Source organism: Scyliorhinus canicula, chromosome 14, assembly GCF_902713615.1.
Source record: "Scyliorhinus canicula chromosome 14, sScyCan1.1, whole genome shotgun sequence".
Lineage (NCBI taxonomy): Eukaryota > Metazoa > Chordata > Chondrichthyes > Carcharhiniformes > Scyliorhinidae > Scyliorhinus > Scyliorhinus canicula.
Window position 1 is genome coordinate 17,672,328 of NC_052159.1, and position 18,976 is coordinate 17,691,303.

Here is an 18,976-nt window from a genome sequence, read left to right on the forward strand (position 1 = left end):
AAGAAAGCAAAAAAAACCCCTTGGAACTGAAAATAATAACATTGAAAGAATTGCTAACAACACTACAACCTACAGATGATCACATGTTCAAAGCCCAGGCCCCAAAATTGTTCTTGTGTCCTGTCTGCAAAGAAACACTTCCTCAATCATGCCCAGATTTCTTAACGAGCACCTTTAGAGGGCCTCCTGGAGGTGTGACTCATTTCAGTTTCCTGAGCTGCACGTTCCATCTGGGGCTATCAGTATAGGGGCGCAGACGGTGAATGTCACTCCCACAACTCTGTTCCAGGTTGATGCAGAGAGGTAAAGTGAGCCAGTGATTGCAAGGATTGTTGTTTTCAGCGGCAGGGAATCCGAAGTTAGCAGTAGTGGGACCATAACCAGATGGGAAAGACGTGAGGGGCTGCTGAGCTTTGTTTTGGAACTTTTCTTTAATTCCCTTTGGGAGGAAAATGGGCGCGATTTTACAGCCACTCTGCACCCAAAAAGCAGCTCACCGCTCGTCGCACTGTGGCCAATAGAAGCCGGGAGTCCCCGCTTCCAGGATCTACCTGGCTCGCAATTGCGAGATCTAACGCGATCTCCCGAGAAGTTGCGATGTAAATCCTGTCTATTGTGGGAGGGGTCACATTTTAGAGCAAGAACAGCTAGTCTAACTTTAATGTGCAGATTCCCAAAGCGTGGGATCTATCTCCTTCGGCTCGGAGAACTCGGGCGAGCACCGTTCAGTACTGGTCTCCACAAATGGAAACCAGACGGAAAGGCACTCGTGGGGGTCTCCCAGGGGATCGAAGGCCCCCAGGTGTATGTCCTTTGGGCAAGGTGGTACCCCGGCATCACTGGTGCCACCCAGGCAGCCTGGCACTCTGGCACTGCCACCTGGGTGTCAGCCTAGCACTGCCAATGTTCCCAGGTGGCACTTCCAGCTGGCAGGGGAACTGGCAGGGTGCCAGGTTTTAACACGGTGGCATTTAGGCCGGTGGGGATTTGGTTGGCGGCCGGGGGGTGGGGGGGGGGGGGGGGGGGGGGCGTCGGTGACCGCCCCTTGGCCTCCAGAGATCTCTCGCTACACTGGGAAGTGTTCCGGCGAACCTCATGCTTCCCCCCGATGCAGCAGCCAATTGTATTGATAGAGTTGGCACCAGTGTTGATCACTGTGTGAACAAGAGGGTGCCTGTTAGATCAGTCCTGAATTCACCTTTCATTTCTTCCATCTGATGACCCCCAAGACAAATGCCCTGAGTTCTGTTTGAGGTGATATTTTTTTGAAGCAATCAAATTTGCCCACCTTCCAAAAAGAAGGCAAGAATAATGATTGATCATGTCTGCTGTGTTGTCAACTATATATATATATATATTTATGAAAAACATATTATATGAGAGAGAAGTTAATGATAATGTGAGCAACATGGACTGAATGGGCCGTATTCTCTCCTCGTCTCTTAATTTCTCATGCACTTATTCATAATTTGCTTGTTTGTTTTCACCAAAGCATTATTATTGAAATACATCTTTTGTAATTTTACAAATTGCATTTTGCAATGACAAGTTGTAAAAAAAAGATGAAGCACCCAGAGTACACAATGGTGCTTTTCTCAAATCAGCACTTCGGACAACCTGCAGTTTATCCGGCATTTTCAGAAAATACTTCTCATGTAACTGGCTGTTGAACAGCCTTGTTGAATAATGCTGTCTTTCTGAAATGTGTGTGATAATATGTTCTTGAACGGAGTCTTACTTTGGGTGAGGTTTAGTGTCCTGGAATTTATTAATTGCAAAGGGTATATCATTCCACCCCCTTCCATAATAAACACTGGCTTGGTGAGGACGGGGTGGACTGATGAAGCTTGGGACCGATTCCTCTGTTCTCTTGTATTGTTTCTTTTCCCCAATGCTGCCTGATTGATGTTTGTTACTGAAATGCCACATGTTTTGAATAAATAATTGCATTTGATATTCTACAAACCAAGGTGTTAATTGTTTTAATATTCAGGTGTCAGAGGGCAGCTGAAGGATCAGGACACCAGCAAAGTTGAAAAGAATACATACAAACATACAGCTCAGGAGCAAGAGTAAGGCTGTTTTGTCCCACGGGCCTGCTCCGCTATTCAATATGATCATGGCTGGTTTGATTGCCTCAACTTCATTTTCCTTCCTATCCTTTGACTCTGTTGTCAAACAAGAATCTAAGTCAGCCTTAATATAGTCAATGATTCTGCCTTCACCATTCTCTGGGATTCCAAAGATTCGTCAGCCTCTGAGAAAAACAACTTCTTCTCATCTCCTTCCTAAATGGGAGACTTAAACTGTGTCCCTGAGTTCTAGTCACTCCCACCCTGTCAAATTTTATGGCCGGGATTCTCCAACCCTGCGCCAGGTCGGAGAATCCCAGGAGGGGAGGCGCGAATCCCGCCCTGCCGCCCCAACGCCGGCTGCCCTATTCTCCGCCACCGTTTTCCAGGGACCGGCCGGATTCCTGCCACGCCGGTCGGGGGCTGTTGACAGCGGCCCCGCCGGCGATTCTCCGAGCCCCGATGGGCCGAGTGGCCGTGAAGTTTTGGTCAGTCCCGTCGACGTGAATTACTCACCTCACACACAGCAGGACCTGGCAGGTCGGGGACGGGGGGCAGTCCTGGGGAGGGGCGCAGGGGGATTCTTCCCCGGGGGGGGGGAGCCCCCACGGTGGCCTTGCTCGCGATTGGGGCCTACCACTCTGCGGGCGGGCTGGTTCCGTGGGGGGCCTTCTTTCCTCCGCACCAGGCCCCTGGAGGGCTCTGCCATATTGCCTGGGGGCCCGCACGGAGAAGGGAACCCCCACGCATGTGCGGAAATACGCCGGCCGGTCTGCGCATGCGCGGAAATACGCAAGCCGGTCTGCGCATGAATGAGATCACGCCGCCTGTTCCGCGCATGCACAAACTCGCGCCGACCCCCGGCGCCAACCACTCCGCCGTCAACTAGCCCATGAAAAATTGGAGAATTCCTCACTTTCGGGGGCTGTTGACGCCGGAATGGTTGGCGCCGGTTTTCCCGCCAGCGTGGGATAATTGCCACATTTTCAGAGAATCCTATGTTTCAATAAGACCACCTCGCACTCTTCAAATTCCAATGGAGGCAGGTCCAGACTTTCCTAATGGGTAAGCCCCTCAATTCGGAATCAGTGGAGTTAACCTTTTATGAACTGCTCCGAATTAAATTATGTCTTTTTTTAACTAAGGAAATTAAAACTGTACATCATACTCGGAGGCCATTGGAGCCTTGGGGTAGGTGGGGACAGGGCAGGGCAGTGCCCAGGAAGTGCCTCTTGCGCCCTGGAGGTGTCAAGCTGGCACCTTGGCTGTGCCAGTGTCTGGGATCCAGGTTGGACTGCCAAGGTTCCAGGATGCCGGACTGGCACAGCCGAGGAGCGGGGCCTGAGCAAAGCCAGGGGGTGAAGGGAAGTGTTATTAATGGTGGGGGGAAGGGCAGCACGGTGGCCTAGTGGTTAGCACAACCGCCTCACGGCGCTGAGGTCCCAGGTTCGATCCCGGCTCTGGGTCACTGTCTGTGTGGAGTTTGCACATTCTCCCCGTGTCTGTGTGGGTTTCGCCCCCACAACCCAAAAATGTGCAGAGTAGGTGGATTGGCCACGCTAAATTGCCCCTTAATTGGAAAAAATAATTGGGTAATCTAAATTTAAAAATAAAATAAAAAAATTAATGGTGGGGGGATGAAGGGGGGTATGAAGGGTGGAGAGAGAAGGGGGTGTCTGAAAGGTGGAGGGCTGAAAGAGGGGCCCTTAATGGTATGAGGGGGAAAGGCCCTCAGCGACTCCATTGTGGGGTATTTTCACTTGTGGGGGACGTGATGATCCGATGTCCACGAGGATGGATGGGTGTAAGAGGGGTCACCCTCATGCCTGGGTGGTAGAGACGGGTTCACGTGGACTTTTAGTGAAGGGAGGGAGGTTGCCTCTCCAGGGTCGCAGGGGTTACGATGCATGTGTGTGGGTGGGTGCAAAGGACCCTCAACCTCATTTTGAGATCTGGGCGCCCTTTAAAAATGCCCTCCCCATCCCCCTCTGACAGCTGAGCAGCCGGTATTGCCGACGACTTTAGTTCCCCATTGCAGAAAAAAGTCGAAGTGTGGGTTTTTCCACTGTGAAACTCCCCAAGTTCTGAAAAAAAAATGACTAAGTGTGGTTGAATTCCCGATCTGGATGTCACTAAACACCTGACGGGAATCACCCCGTCAAACCATCCCTAAAATAACACCGAGACATTTGGGGGAGAGTTGGGCTCATGGCCTCCCCAACGCCCTGAACAACTGTAGCAAAACATCCTCACTATTATTCTCCTTGCAATAAATGGCAACATTCCATTATCCTCCCAAGCCACTTGCTCCACCTGCAAATTAACCTTTGGTGCCGCATGTACCAGATCACGCGGATCCCAGAGTTCCGCAATCTCTCTCCATTTAAATAATATGCCGCTTTTTTATTCTTCGTTCTAAAGATGGCAAGTTCACATTTTCCCAGATTACACTCCATCTGCCAAATCTTTGCCCACTCACTTAGCCCATCGGTATCCTTTTCTAGACTCCGAGGCGGGATTCTCTGATCACCGTGCCAATATCGCGTTGGGTGATCGGCTGAACAATCGACATTTACGCTGGAATCGGGGGGGCGGCGCCGTTTTCGAGATGTGCCGCCCCCTCAAAAACGGTGTACGCGGGAGTACACCGCACGCCTATTGGATGGCTTCAGGACGCCACGTTAGACCCTCCCCTGATGCTCCGCCCCGATGGGCCGAGTCCCCAACAGCATGCGGCACGTGTCCTCACAACATTCGGGGATCCCTCGTGGCAGCTGCGGACTGTGTCCAGCGCCGCCACAGTCGGGGGGGGGGTGGGGGGTGGGGGAGAGCCGTTCCGCTGGCAGGAGGCGCTTCAGTGGGGCTGGTCTGGGGGGTGGCGAGGGGGGTTACAGGGGGGCAGTTTTTGGCACGCACATGCGTGGCCACGGACCTGGCCGTTCTGCGGCCGTAACCGCAGGTAAAGCCAAGGATTTAACGTTGCACGGCTACTATCCCCCCACCGGGCGAAGGATCGGTGCGGGAGCGGCGCCATCTTTCTGGTGGTAAGTGGAGACGGATCCCGCAGACATAGCCACAGAAATGGAGAATCCAGCCCCTTGTCTTCACAATTTACTTTCCTCCTAACTTTGTGGCTTCAGAAAGTTTAGCAGCCTCACTCTCGGTCCTGTCATCCAAGTCGTTAATATATATCGTAAAATAATGATTAGAAATATTAGTAAATAGTATATTAATAATAAGTTTAAAAAAGAGAGAGAAATAAAAAGATAATCTGCCTTTTGGTTCCTGTTGCTATAAATCCCAATCTCTGTTGCCCACACCCTCCCTCATTCTCTGTCTGCGGTTCACTTGGTAGCACCCTCCCCTCTCTAGTGTTGAGGGCTCAGGCTGCTCTTCGGAAGCACGAGAATAAGATCTTGTTCAACACTCCAGTGCCGTACTCCGGGAGCGATCTTCATCAGAGGTTGTGCTGTTTGGATGAGATGCGGAACCAAAACCAAAGCTCGATTGCGAAGAGTTGCCACCCACGTTTTAGCTAATATCTACCTGTCGACCAAAGTCACACACGCAAAGTAACTGGTTCGGGTCACCTCGCTGATTTTTGGGAGCTTGCTGAGCGTAACTAGGCTGCTGTGTTTGCCAAATGGAGAGCACTTCCAAAAAGTTCTTCACTGGCTGGAAAGTCTTTTAGGAATGACCTAAGGTCATGGGAAATGTTAGCCAAACATTCACCGCCCCCACCCCCCCCACCATCACCACTGACGTTCACTTACGGCAGTATATACCAGTCACACGTTACGATACATTGTAGCATCTCAGCAAGGTGTCTTCAACAGCACGTTCCAAAGTCATAACCCCCACCGTCCAGAAGGAGAAGAGCAGCAGAATCGTGGGGCACATCAAACTCCCATCCAAGACACACACCACCGTGACTTGGAACTATCTCCCCGTTCCTTCACTGTCGCAAGATCATAATCCTGGAACTGCCTTCCTAACAGCGGGTGTATCTACACCAGGTTGTACTGCAGGGGGTCAAGAAGCAATCTCATCAGTAACTTCTCAAGGGCAAGTCGAGATGGCCCAATGAGGCCCACTTGGCTTTTAATAGCAGCTGCTACAGGTGCTGGCTTGTAAACTTCCGGCAGCACCTCTTATTCCATTTCTTCATCCACCAAAATTAACAAAGCATCCATGATAAGCAGATAGCTCTTACTGAGTGTAACTAAGACACTGTGGTGAATCACAGTAGCGTAATTCACACTGTACAGTAGTCCCCCGTTATACCGCGCTCCGCAATACCGCGGTTCACGATATACAGCGGGGGGGGCTTATGGATCCCAACTGTCAGCTTCCCTCTCCGGATCAAAGTGAGCCGGCCGCTGAAATTGACACTGCCGGCTGATTGGAGGGAGATTCAGTGAGAGAGGAGCAGCTCACACAGCGTCCGGAAGTGGATAGTGCAGAGCTACAGCTGGTACCTCCATAGTGGTTGAGGCAGGGTGGGGGTGGGGGGGAGGGGGTGCGGGTGGCGGTGTGGAGAAAGGCCTGAACTGCAGGGGTTTGGGACCGAGGAGAGATGCGACACCCCCCTGCCACTTGTTCCCAAACCAGCAAGTTGACAGCCCTGACACCTAAAACTGAATACCAGCCTTGCCTTTGAAACTGACATGCAGCGCAGGGTGCAAGCGCGTGCGGCAGATGGGGTGCAGACAGCAAGACCTTGTAAGTTCCTGGTAAGTTTCTGTGGGTTGTTTTAATTAGATCCACGATGGGGGTTTTAAATTTATTTTAAAATATATGCATGCGCTTCCCATTGTGAGTCTACGGGGGTCTGACCTCTCCCCCCGCCCCCCGTAGACACACAATGGGAAGCGCATGCATAGATTTTTTAATAAATTTAAAACCCCCATCGTGGATATCCGCGGCTCGGATGCAACGCGGGTGGCTGTCTTGGACCCCAACACCCGCGTTATAAAGGGGGACTACTGTATTACACATGTTGTTCTATGTCTCTGTAAGCTCGGCACACGAGCAGTTGCGCTGCTCTGCCACAAGGGGGAGATGCACTGGGAGTGTACGGGAGTTTGTACTGGGCTCCACCCTTGGCTCCACCCACGGCTCCTCCTCCTAACCGGAAATATAAAGGTTGATGCTGAGAGCCTGCCTGCCAGTTCATCTGGAGTTCATCTTGTCACAGGCAGGTTCTGTTGTAAGACGATTAAAACCACTGTTCACTTCTAACCACGTGTCGCGTGAATTGATGGTCTCATCAATTTAATCGTCTAAAGAAACAGTAAGGAACGACTATGGAATCAGCCCTCAAGCCTGATCGACTAGAACTCGACCCACAGGATGTAGAGGCGAAATAAATATTTTCACATTGGATCCGATGTTGTAAGGCCTACCTGGCTGAAGCAAGCACCCCAGAAACGACAGAGGAGCAGAAACTCAGCCTACTGCACGCAAGGGTGAGCCATCGTATATCTACTCAGTTAAATTGTACCGGCTCATATACAGAGGCCCTGGCCCTACTCGACAAAATGTACGTGAGGCCCGTCAATGATGCCTACTAGCGCCACGTTTTTACTACTCGCCGCCAGCGCCCCACAGAATCGCTAGAAGAATTTCTAAGAGACTTAAAAGCCTTATCCCGGGACTGTAATTACCAGGCAGTAAATGCTGCTGAACATAGAGAACTTGCTGTCCGCGATGTCTTTGTTGCAGGCCTTAGATCGAATTACGTGCGCTAGCGACTGCTGGAGAAAGGGGCTCAAAATTTAGAAGAAACTGTTGAACTCGCTACAACTATGGAGGTCTCGTTTCGAAGCCTCACCTCGTTTCCTGCGGACTCCGCGACCGCGTCATGAACCCCCGACCAGCGACTGCCCCAGGCCTGCGCCGCGCGGCCGCCCAGTCACCATGCTGCCCCAGCCTGCCACTTTTGTGGCCAGTCCCAGCACCCGCGGCAGCACTGACCGGCCCGCAACACAACCTGCAGCAGCTGCGGGCAAAAAGGTCACTATGCCAGAGTGTGTCTGGCAAGGAAGGCCCCAGCCCCTAACCCTCCCGCAGCACAAAGCAACTGCTCTCTGCACTAGCAGGCCCGCAGGCCCTGGAACGCTGCGGCCTATACACCGACTCCGCCCCCGCCCACCACGTGAGATCCATGTGGGCTGCCATCCTGGACGCCATCTTCCTCGCCGCCCGCCACGTGCCATCCACGGGGGCGGCCATCTTGGGCTCCATCCTCTCCAAACTCGGAAAATTTGATTGAAGACTGCAACCTCAGCGGGCACTCATCGCTGGGCCACCCCAGCGCAGCCGACCGAGCCGGCGACGACCTGCAACTCAACGCAGTCAAACTGGACCAATCACGCTCAAAGCATCTCCACAACTCGATGACGACGGTTCAAATCAACGGGTACAGTACACCGTGCCTTTTCGATTCCGGGAGCACTGAGAGCTTCGTACACCCAGATCTGGTAAGACGCTGTTCGCTCCCCGTCTTCCCTGCACGGCAAACTATCTCCCTCGCTTCGGGTTCCTACTCTGTCCATATCCAAGGGCGCACCGTCGCAACTCTAACAATCCAAGGCGCTAGCTACTCTAATTTCCAACTATGCGTCCTGCCCGAACTCTGCGCCCCACTCTTACTGGGACTCGACTTTCAATGCAATCTCAAGAGTCTCACCCTCAGCTTCGGCGGACCCCTATCCCCAATCACTATCTGCAGCCTAGCCACACTGCGAATCTCCCCCCTCCTCTCTTTGCCAACCTCACTCTGTACTGTAAACCCGTAGCCACTCGCAGCAGGCGGTACAGCCTACAGGACAGGGTGTTCATTCGATCCGAGGTCCGGAGGCTTTTACGTGAGGGGATCATAGAGGCCAGTAACAGTCCCTGGAGAGCTCAGGTGGTGGTCGTCAAGACCGGGGAAAAATTCCGCATGGTCATAGACTATAGTCAGACTATTATTCGGTTTACGCTCCTCGACGCGTACCCCCTCCCCAGGATTGCAGACATGGTGAATCAGATCACCCAGTATCAGATTTTTTCCACGGTGGATCTGAAGTCTACATACCACCAGCTCCCAATCCGCCCGGAGGACCGCCACTTCACGGCGTTTGAGGCCGAAGGCCGCCTCTTCCATTTCCTCCGGGTCTCTTTCGGCGTCACTAATGGGGTCTCAGTGTTCCAACGAGCAATGGACCGAATGGTGGACCAGTACGGGCTGCGGGCCACGTTTCCGTACTTGGATAACGTCACCATCTGCAGCTATGACCAGCAGGACCACAATGACAACCTCAACCGATTTCTCCAGATGGCCCAGAAGCTTAACCTCACATACAACAAGGAGAAATGCGTTTTCCGCACAACCAGACTAGCCATCCTCGGCTATGTCGTGGAAAACGGAGTCCTGGGACCCAACCCGGACCGTATGCCGCTCCCTCTTAGAACTCCCTCTTCCTCATTGTCCCAGGGCCCTCAAACGGTGCCTGGGGTTCTTTTCATATTATGCCCAGTGGGTCCCTCAATATGTGGACAAAGCCCGCCCACTATTTAAGGCCACACGATTTCCCCTGTCAGCTGAGGCCCGTCAGGCCTTCAACTGCATCAAGGAGGACATCGCCAAAGCGGCCATGCGGGCGGTGGATGAATCCGTCCCTTTCCAGGTTGAGAGCGACGCCTCAGAGGTAGCTCTAGCAGCCATACTAAATCAGGCAGGGAGACCAGTCGCATTTTTCTCCCGAACCCTCTCCGCTTCGGAACTTCGACACTCCTCAGTCGAATAGGAAGCACAAGCCATTGTGGAGGCTATTCGTCACTGGAGACACTACCTCGCAGGTAGAAGGTTCACCCTCATCACCGACCAAAGATCGGTTGCCTTCATGTTTGACAACTGGCAAAGGGGCAAAATTAAAAATGACAAAATTCTGAGGTGGAGGATCGAACTCTCCACCTACAAATATGATATTATGTATCGACCGGGGAAGCTCAACAAGCCCCCAGATGCAAACCGCACTTCTACAGACCAGACAGGGCCCACCTGGTCAAGGCTTCTAGGCCCTTTGAACGCCTCGCTATCGATTTCAAACGGCCACTCCCCTCGACTAACAGGAATGTGTACTTCCTGAACATCATAGACGAGTTCTCCCGTTTCCCTTTTGCTATCCCGTGCCCCGATATGACCTCCCACACAGTCATTAGGGCCCTGCATAATATCTTCACCCTGTTTGGTTTCCCCAGCTATGTACACAGCGACCAGGGTTCGTCCTTTATGAGCGACGAGCTGCGTCAGTACCTGCTTGGGAAGGGCATCGCCTCGAGCAGGACTACCAGCTATAACCCCAGGGGGAACGGGCAGGTGGAGAGGGAGAATGCGATGGTCTGGAAGACCGTCCTACTGACCCTCCGGTCCAGGAATCCCCTGATCTCCCATTGGCAAGAAGTCCTCCCCGACGCGCTCCACGCTATTAGGTTCCTCTTATGTACCGCTACCAACCAGACCCCTCACGAGTGGCTCTTTATTTTCTCCAGGGGCACTACCACGGGAGTTTCGCTCCCGGCATGGTGAAGACGCCGGGCCCAGTACTCCTCCGGAAGCACGTCAGGGCGCACAAAACTGACCCACTCGTAGAGAAAGTGCTCCTACTGCATTCGAACCCCCAGTACGCCTTTGTACCTCGGGTACCTCGGCGGTGGTAGTGGGGGAGTTGGATCCTGCAGGCCCCCCTGAGGCCCCCAGTCCCCAGTCGAACCAGACGGGTACGAAGCTCGGGCGGAATCGCCCCCGGAGTCCGCCATCGTATCCCAACCGACGGTGCTCATCCAGCCACCAGAAGGGGCTGCAACCCCGGTGCTCCACCGATCACATCGGACAACTCGGCCACCGGACAGACTCAATCTGTAAGCCATCACCCGCGCCGAACTTGATTTTTTTTACAGGGGGTGAATGTGGTGAATCACATTAGCGTAACTCACACTGTATTACACATGTTGTACGATGTCTCTGTAAGCTCGACACACGAGCAGTTGCGCTGCTCTGCCACTAGGGGGAGATGCACTCGGAGTGTACGGGAGTTTGTTCTGGGATCCACCCTTGGCTCCACCCATGGCTCCTTCCCCTAACCGGAAGTATAAAGGTTGATGCTGAGAGCCTGCCTGCAGTTCATCTGGAGTTCATCTTGTCACAGGCAGGCTCTGTTGTAAGATGATTAAAACCACTGTTCACTTCTAACCATGTGTCGTGTGAATTGATGGTCTCATCAGACACTTAATATAAAATAGAGAGATTCAAAGTTCAAAACTGTCCTGCTATTTCACACAGATCCCTAGGATACATAATACCCTTTCAGCAAATGCCCCATACTTGTGCTTCCATTGGCCACCAGACACCAATCGTGCCAGCTTTCACAGGCACTAATTACAATATGGGATTCCGATTGGTGGGAAACTCTGTTAAATAAAAAGAACCAAATAGATAAAATGGTGACTGACGAACAGGGAAAGTCAGAACTATAATAATAATCTTTATTAGTGTCACAAGTAGGCTTACATTAACACTGCAATGAAGTTACTGTGAAAATCCCCCAGTTACCACACACAGGCACACAGAGGGAAAATTCAGCATGTCCAATTCCCCTAACTAACACGTCGGGCGGGATTCTCTGATCCTGAGGCTAAGTGTTGACGCCGTCGTAAATGCCGTCGCGTTTCCCGACGCCGTCAACATGGCCTCAGGAGCAGCGATTTTGACCACTACAGGGGGCCAGCACGGCACTGGAGCGACCCACGCCGCTCCAGCTGCCGATCCCGGTGTCAGATGGGCGCCCCGCGGGTTCGCGCATGTGCAGTGGAAGCAGCGCGATTTCCGCACATGTGCGGTGTCTCCCTTCTCTGTGCCGGCCCCGACGCAACATGGCGCAGGGCTACAGGGGCCGGCGGGGAACAAAGGAGGCCCCCAGCACGAGCGGCCAGTCCACCGATCAGTGGGCCAGGCCACAGCGGAAGCCCACCCTGAGGTCAGACCGTCCCTACCCCCCTACAGGCCACCCCCGAATCCTTCCACGCTGAGATCCCGCCGGGTAAGACCAGGTTAGAACGTCGCCGGCGGGACTTGGGTTTTTTGGCACGGCAGCTCGGCCCATCCCGGGCAGAGAATCGCCCGGGGGGGAGGGCAGGGGCGCCATAGAGCGGCCCCCGACCGGCACTGCTCCGACCGTGCCGGCGCCAATGGTGCCGATTCTCCGCTCTCTGGAGAATCGCGTCCCGGCGTCCGGGCGGCGTACCACGATTCACGCCGATCGTGGCAATTCTCCGGCCCGGCCCCGGGGTGAGAGAATCCCGCCCGTACTTCGGGGCTTGTGCGAGGAAACCAGAGCACCCGGAGGAAAGCCACGCAGACACGGGGAGAACGTGCAGACTCCGCACAGACAGTGACCCAAGTCGGGAATCGAACCTGGGATCCTGGCACCGAGAAGCAGCAGTGCTAACCACTGAGCGACTGTGCCACCCTCTGGAGCAGTTTTCATTGTCCACATGCAAGTATGAGTTAAAATCACCTCATTATCCTGCTGACATATATTTTAATGTATGATCCTGTCTTTAGATCTTCTTGAACCTGCACCATTTCCCTCCCGAAGGGACGTTATTTGAGTTTTATGCCAGTATTGCAATAAAGAAAGGCTCACACAGCACCTTTTGCGATCTCAGGATATCCCAAAGTACTCTGTAGCCAATTAAATATTTTTGAAAATTAGTCATTAATATAATTCAGGAAATACCGCATTTGCCATTTTTCCCAGAGCAAAATCCCATAGACAATGACATAAATAATGATCAGAAAATCTGTTTCAGTGATTTTGGCCGAAGGATTTTGTGCAGCTCAGTAGGTTATAGCACAGTTGCTTCACAACTCCAGGGTCCCAGGTTCGATTCCCGGCTTGGGTCACTGTCTGTGCGGAGTCTGTACGTTCTCCCCGTGTCTGTGTGGGTTTCCTCCGGGTGCTTCGGTCCAAAAGAAAAAGGTTAGATGGGGTTACGGGGATAGGGTGGAGGTGTGGGCTTAGGTAGGGTGCTCTTTCCAAGGGTTGATGCAGACTTGATGGGCTGAATGGCCTCTTTCTGCACTGTAGATTCTATGACATCTATGATAATATTGATCAGGACACTGGAGAGAGCTCCGCTGCCCTCCTTCAACACTGTAACGTGAAATCTTCAAGATACGCCTGAACAAACGGGTCCTTAGCTTAACATCTCATGTGAATGTTGGCATCTCTGACAGTGCAGCACTCCCTCAATGCAACACTAGTTTACATTTTGTGTGCTGGTCTCTAGAGTGGATCTTGAAACCTCGACCTTCAGCCTCCAAGATGAGAGAGCCGCCACAGCTCAACTTCAGTTCTTGCGTTGACTTCCCTTATGATTTTCTGATTTTTAAAAAATGGTCACATACACCCACCTATCAGTACCAAGAACTGAAAACGCTGTAAACACATTAGGGGAATTTTAACCTTAGAGAATTGGTGTTCGGAGGTAGAAATACTTTTACAGCAAGATCACAATCTGCATTCAATGCATCATTGCCCATCTCTAACACTGTTACATTTGGATCTCTGCTTAAAACCTATTCACAAGGTCAAGATTTTAATGCTGGAAGGTGAATATTTATTGCAGCAATTGACATAATTATGTAACACTGAAGACGTTTTTTCAGATTGGCTTTTATTTGATTTTAAATTCAACATTTCCAACATGGGTTTTTCAAAGCTCAGGTAACAAACCGGTGACACAGAGGGCGATTGAGACACAGTTCAGCTATTGAAATTTGTGCAGGGGGTGGGTTCTTTGAAAATATCATCACACATTTTTTTCCCAGTTGGGGAATAGTGGGGAAGTTGTGGAATAATAATAATGATCTTTATTAGTGTCACAAGTAGGCTTACATTAACACTGCAATGCAGTTACCGTGAAAAGCCCCTAGTTGCCACACTCCGGGGCCTGTTCGGGAACACAGAGGGAAAATACATGTCCAATACACCTAACAAGCACGTCTTTCGGGACTTGTGGGGGGTGCCCCCACCCTAATTGCTGAGAGGCAGTTATCTGTCAGTCACCTGAGGCCTGTTTAGGGGCACAAAGGGCACATTGTATTCTTCTCTTTGAAGTTTAGGTATTTTTTGAGTCATCGATTAGCTGAGGTCTGCATACAAGACAGACAAAAAGCGCACTCAGTAAGCTTGCGCTTTTCAAGGAGACACATCCGGAGTGAGGCACATCTAGAGTGGGAATTGCAACTTGGTAATTTGGTGCAGTGAGGTAATCAGGAACAGAGTGAGAGAAGGTGCTTTTTCGGAGGTGCATTTTAACCCTGGTAAGTGACTGGTAAGTAGTTTTTCTTTTCATTTTCTAATTTATTTATTTTTATTTTGAAATTGTAGTTGTATAAGTTTACCTAAGGTTTAAGACATGGCAGGATATCCCAGATCCGTGTCATGCTCCTCGTGTGCGACGTGGGAGCTCAGGGACACGCCCACTGTCCCTGGCTCTTTCACGTGCAAGAAGTGTGTTCAGTTGCAGAACATGTTAGACCGCTTGACGGCTCTGGAGCTGCGGATGGACTCACTTTGGAGCATCCGCGATGCTGGCGACGTCGTGGATAGCACGTTTAGCGAGTTGGTCACACCGCAGGTGAAAGTTACTGAGGGAGATAGCAAATGGGTGACCAAAAGACAGAGCAAGAGTAGGAAGGCAGTGCAGCTGTCCCCTGCGGTCATCTCCCTGCAAAACAGATATACCGCTTTGGATACTGTTGGGGGAGATGGCTCACCAGGAAAAGGCAGCAGCAGCTAGGTTCATAGCACCGTGGCTGGCTCTGCTGCACAGCAGGGCAGGAAGAAAAATGGCAGGGCTATAGTGATAGGGGACTCGATCGTAAGGGGAATAGACAGGCGGTTCTGTGGACGCAATCGAGACTCCAGGATGGTATGTTGCCTCCCTGGTGCAAGGGTCAAGGATGTCTCAGAGCGGCTGCAGGACATTCTGGGGGGGGGAGGGTGAACAGCCAGCTGTCGTGGTGCACATAGGCACCAACGATATAGGTAAAAAAACGGGATGAGGTCCTACAAGCGGAATTCAGGGAGTTAGGAATTAAACTAAAAAGTAGGACCTCAAAGGTAGTAATCTCAGGATTGCTACCAGTGCCACGAGCTAGTCAGAGTAGGAATGTCAGGATAGATACGATGAATGCGTGGCTCGAGAGATGGTGCAAGAGGGAGGGATTCAAATTCCTGGGGCATTGGGACCGGTTCTGGGGGAGGTGGGACCAGTACAAACCGGACAGTCTGCACCTGGGCAGGACTGGAACCGATGTCCTAGGGGGAGTGTTTTCTAGAGCTGTTGGGGAGGGTTTAAACTAATGTGGCAGGGGGATGGGAACCAATGCAGGAAGTTGGAAGGTAGTTCAAACAGGGACAGAAGCAAAAGGAAGTAAGGGGAAAAGTGCAAGGCAGAGAAGACATAGTCAAAAATCAAAAAGGGCGACTGTACAAGGTACAGTGACTGTGGGGAGCTCAGTGAATAGGCCCAGTAATACTAAAAGGAATAAAACTGGAGATGCTAAGATTCAAAACAGAGGTAATAAAACCAACATAAGTGTACTTTACCTGAATGCTCGTCGTATTCGGAATAAAGTAAATGAGTTGATGGCACAAATCATCGTGAATGACTATGATTTAGTCGCCATTACTGAAACATGGTTAAAGGATCGTCACGACTGGGAGCTAAATATCCGAGGGTATCAAACTATTCGGAAGGACAGAGTGCATGTAGAAATGGTACAGCAGTTATCATGGGGGATTTTAATCTACATGTCGATTGGTTTAACCAGGTCGGTCAAGGCAACCTTGAGGAGGAGTTTATAGAATGTATCCGTGATAGTTTCCTAGAACAGTATGTAATGGAACCTACGAGGGAACAAGCAGTCCTAGATCTTGTCCTGTGTAATGAGACAGGATTGATTCATGATCTCGTAGTTAGGGATCCTCTCGGAAGGAGCGATCACAATATGGTGGAATTTAAAATACAAATGGAGGGTGAGAAAGTAAAATCAAATACGAGTGTTTTGTGTTTAAACAAAGGAGATTACAATGGGATGAGAGAAGAACTAGCTAAGGTAGACTGGGAGCAAAGGCTTTATGGTGGAACAGTTGAGGAACGGTGGAGGATCTTCCAAGCGATTTTTCACAGAGCTCAGCAAAGGTTTATACCAACAAAAAGGAAGGACAGTAGAAAGAGGGAAAATCGACCGTGGATATCTAAGGAAATAAGGGAGAGTATCAAATTGAAGGAAAAAGCATATAAAGTGGCAAAGATTGGTGCAAGACTAGAGGACTGGGAAATCTTTAGGGGGCAACAGAAAGCTACTAAAAAAGCTATAAAGAAGAGTAAGATAGAGTATGAGAGTAAACTTGCTCAGAATATAAAAACAGACAGTAAAAGTTTTTACAAATATCTTAAACAAAAAAGAGTGGCTAAGGTAAATATTGGTCCTTTAGAGGATGAGAAGGGAGTTTTAATAATGGGAGATGAGGAAATAGCTGAGGAACTGAACAGGTTTTTGGGTCGGTCTTCACAGTGGAAGACACAAGTAAAATGCCAGCGACTGATAGAAATGAGGCTATGGCAGGTGAGGACCTTGAGAGGATTGTTATCACTAAGGAGGTAGTGATGGGCAAGCTAATGGGGCTAAAGATAGACAAGTCTCCTGGCCCTGATGGAATGCATCCCAGAATGCTAAATGAAATGGCTAGGGAAATTGCAGATGCACTAACGATGATTTACCAAAATTCACTAGACTCTGGGGTGGTCCCGGTGGATTGGAAATTAGCAAACGTGACACCACTGTTTAAAAAAGGAGGTCGGCAGAGAGCAGGAAATTATAGGCCAGTGAGCTTAACTTCGGTAGAAGGGAAGATGCTGGAATCTATCATCAAGGAAGAAATAGTGAGGCATCTGGATAGAAATTGTCCCATTGGGCAGACGCAGCATGGGTTCATAAAGGGCAGGTCGTGCCTAACTAATTTAGTGGAATTTTTTGAAGACATTACCAGTGCAGTAGATAACAGGGAGCCAATGGATGTGGTATATCTGGATTTCGAGAAAGCCTTTGACAAGGTGCCACACAAAAGTTTGCTGCATAAGATAAAGATGCATGGCATTAAGGATAAAGTAGTAGCATGGATAGAGGATTGGTTAATTAATAGAAAGCAAAGAGTGGGGATTAATGGGTGTTTCTCTGGTTGGCAATCAGTAGCTAATGGTGTCCCTCAGGGATCCGTGTTGGGCCCACAATTGTTCACAATTTACATAGATGATTTGGAGTTGGGGACCAAGGGCAATGTTTCCAAGTTTGCAGATGACACTAAGTTGAATGGTAAAGCGAAAAGTGCAGAGGATACTGGAAGTCTGCAGAGGGATTTGGATAGGTTAAGTGAATGGGCTAGGGTCTGGCAGATGGAATACAATGTTGACAAATGTGAGGTTATCCATTTTGGTAGGAATAACAGCAAATGGGATTATTATTTAAACGATAAAATATTAAAGCATGCCGCTGTGCAGAGAGACCTTGGTGTGCTCGTGCATGAGTCACAGAAAGTTGGTTTACAGGTGCAACAGGTGATTAAGAAGGCAAATGGAATTTTGTCCTTCATTGCTAGACGGATGGAGTTTAAGATTAGGGAGGTTATGTTGCAATTGTATGAGGTGTTAGTGAGGCCACACCTGGAGTATTGTGTTCAGTTTTGGTCTCCTTACTTGAGAAAGGACATACTGGCACTGGAGGGTGTGCAGAGGAGATTCACTAGGTTAATCCCAGAGCTGAAGGGGTTGGATTATGAGGAGAGGTTGAGTAGACTGGGACTGTACTCGTTGGAATTTAGAAGGATGAGGGGGATCTTATAGAAACATTTAAAATTATGAAGGGAATAGATAGGATAGATGCGGGCAGGTTGTTTCCACTGGCGGGTGAAAGCAGAACTAGGGGACATAGCCTCAAAATAAGGGGAAGTAGATTTAGGACTGAGTTTAGGAGGAACTTCTTCACCCAAGGGGTTGTGAATCTATGGAATTCCTTGCCCAGTGAAGCAGTTGAGGCTCCTTCGTTGCATGTTTTTAAGGTAAAGATAGATAGTTTTTTGAAGAATAAAGTGATTAAGGGTTATGGTGTTCGGGCCGGAAAGTGGAGCTGAGTCCACAAAAGATCAGCCATGATCTCATTGAATGGCGGAGCAGGCTCGAGGGGCCAGATGGCCTACTCCTGCTCCTAGTTCTTATGTTCTTATGTTCTTATGAAACCGGAGCACCAGGAGGAAACCCACGCAGACACAGGGGGAACGTGCAGACTCAGTGACCCAAGCCAGGAATCGAACCCGGGTCCCTGGCGCTGTGAAGCAACAGTGCTAACCAGTGTTCTGCTGTGCTGCCCATAAGGACCCTCCATGATGTAAAGGGAACAATTGAGGGGAAGGCAGGAAGCAAACATCAAGTGCAAAATAGAGCAGAGGGGTGCATGATAAGGGAGAATGTGAAGAGATTGGACGAGAACTCTAATAAACAATTTGGAAGGCATAGAGGAACAATGAAATGGGATTATCAAGGAACATATAAACAGAAAGGAGGATGTATTAATGAGCTTATCAAACTAAAGAAGGAATAAAACCTGTTGTAATGTGATGCAAGCGACGAGGCAGTGTTAAATCACAATGATGATTTATTTAATTAAGAAGTACTTTATATTCAGAATAGCACAACTCCTGCCCAAGTCTAGTCCCTCGACTCCCAAGTCTACTATGACCATACCCCAACAGCCATGTATGTGCCCAAACATCCGATAGGCTCATGTTCGC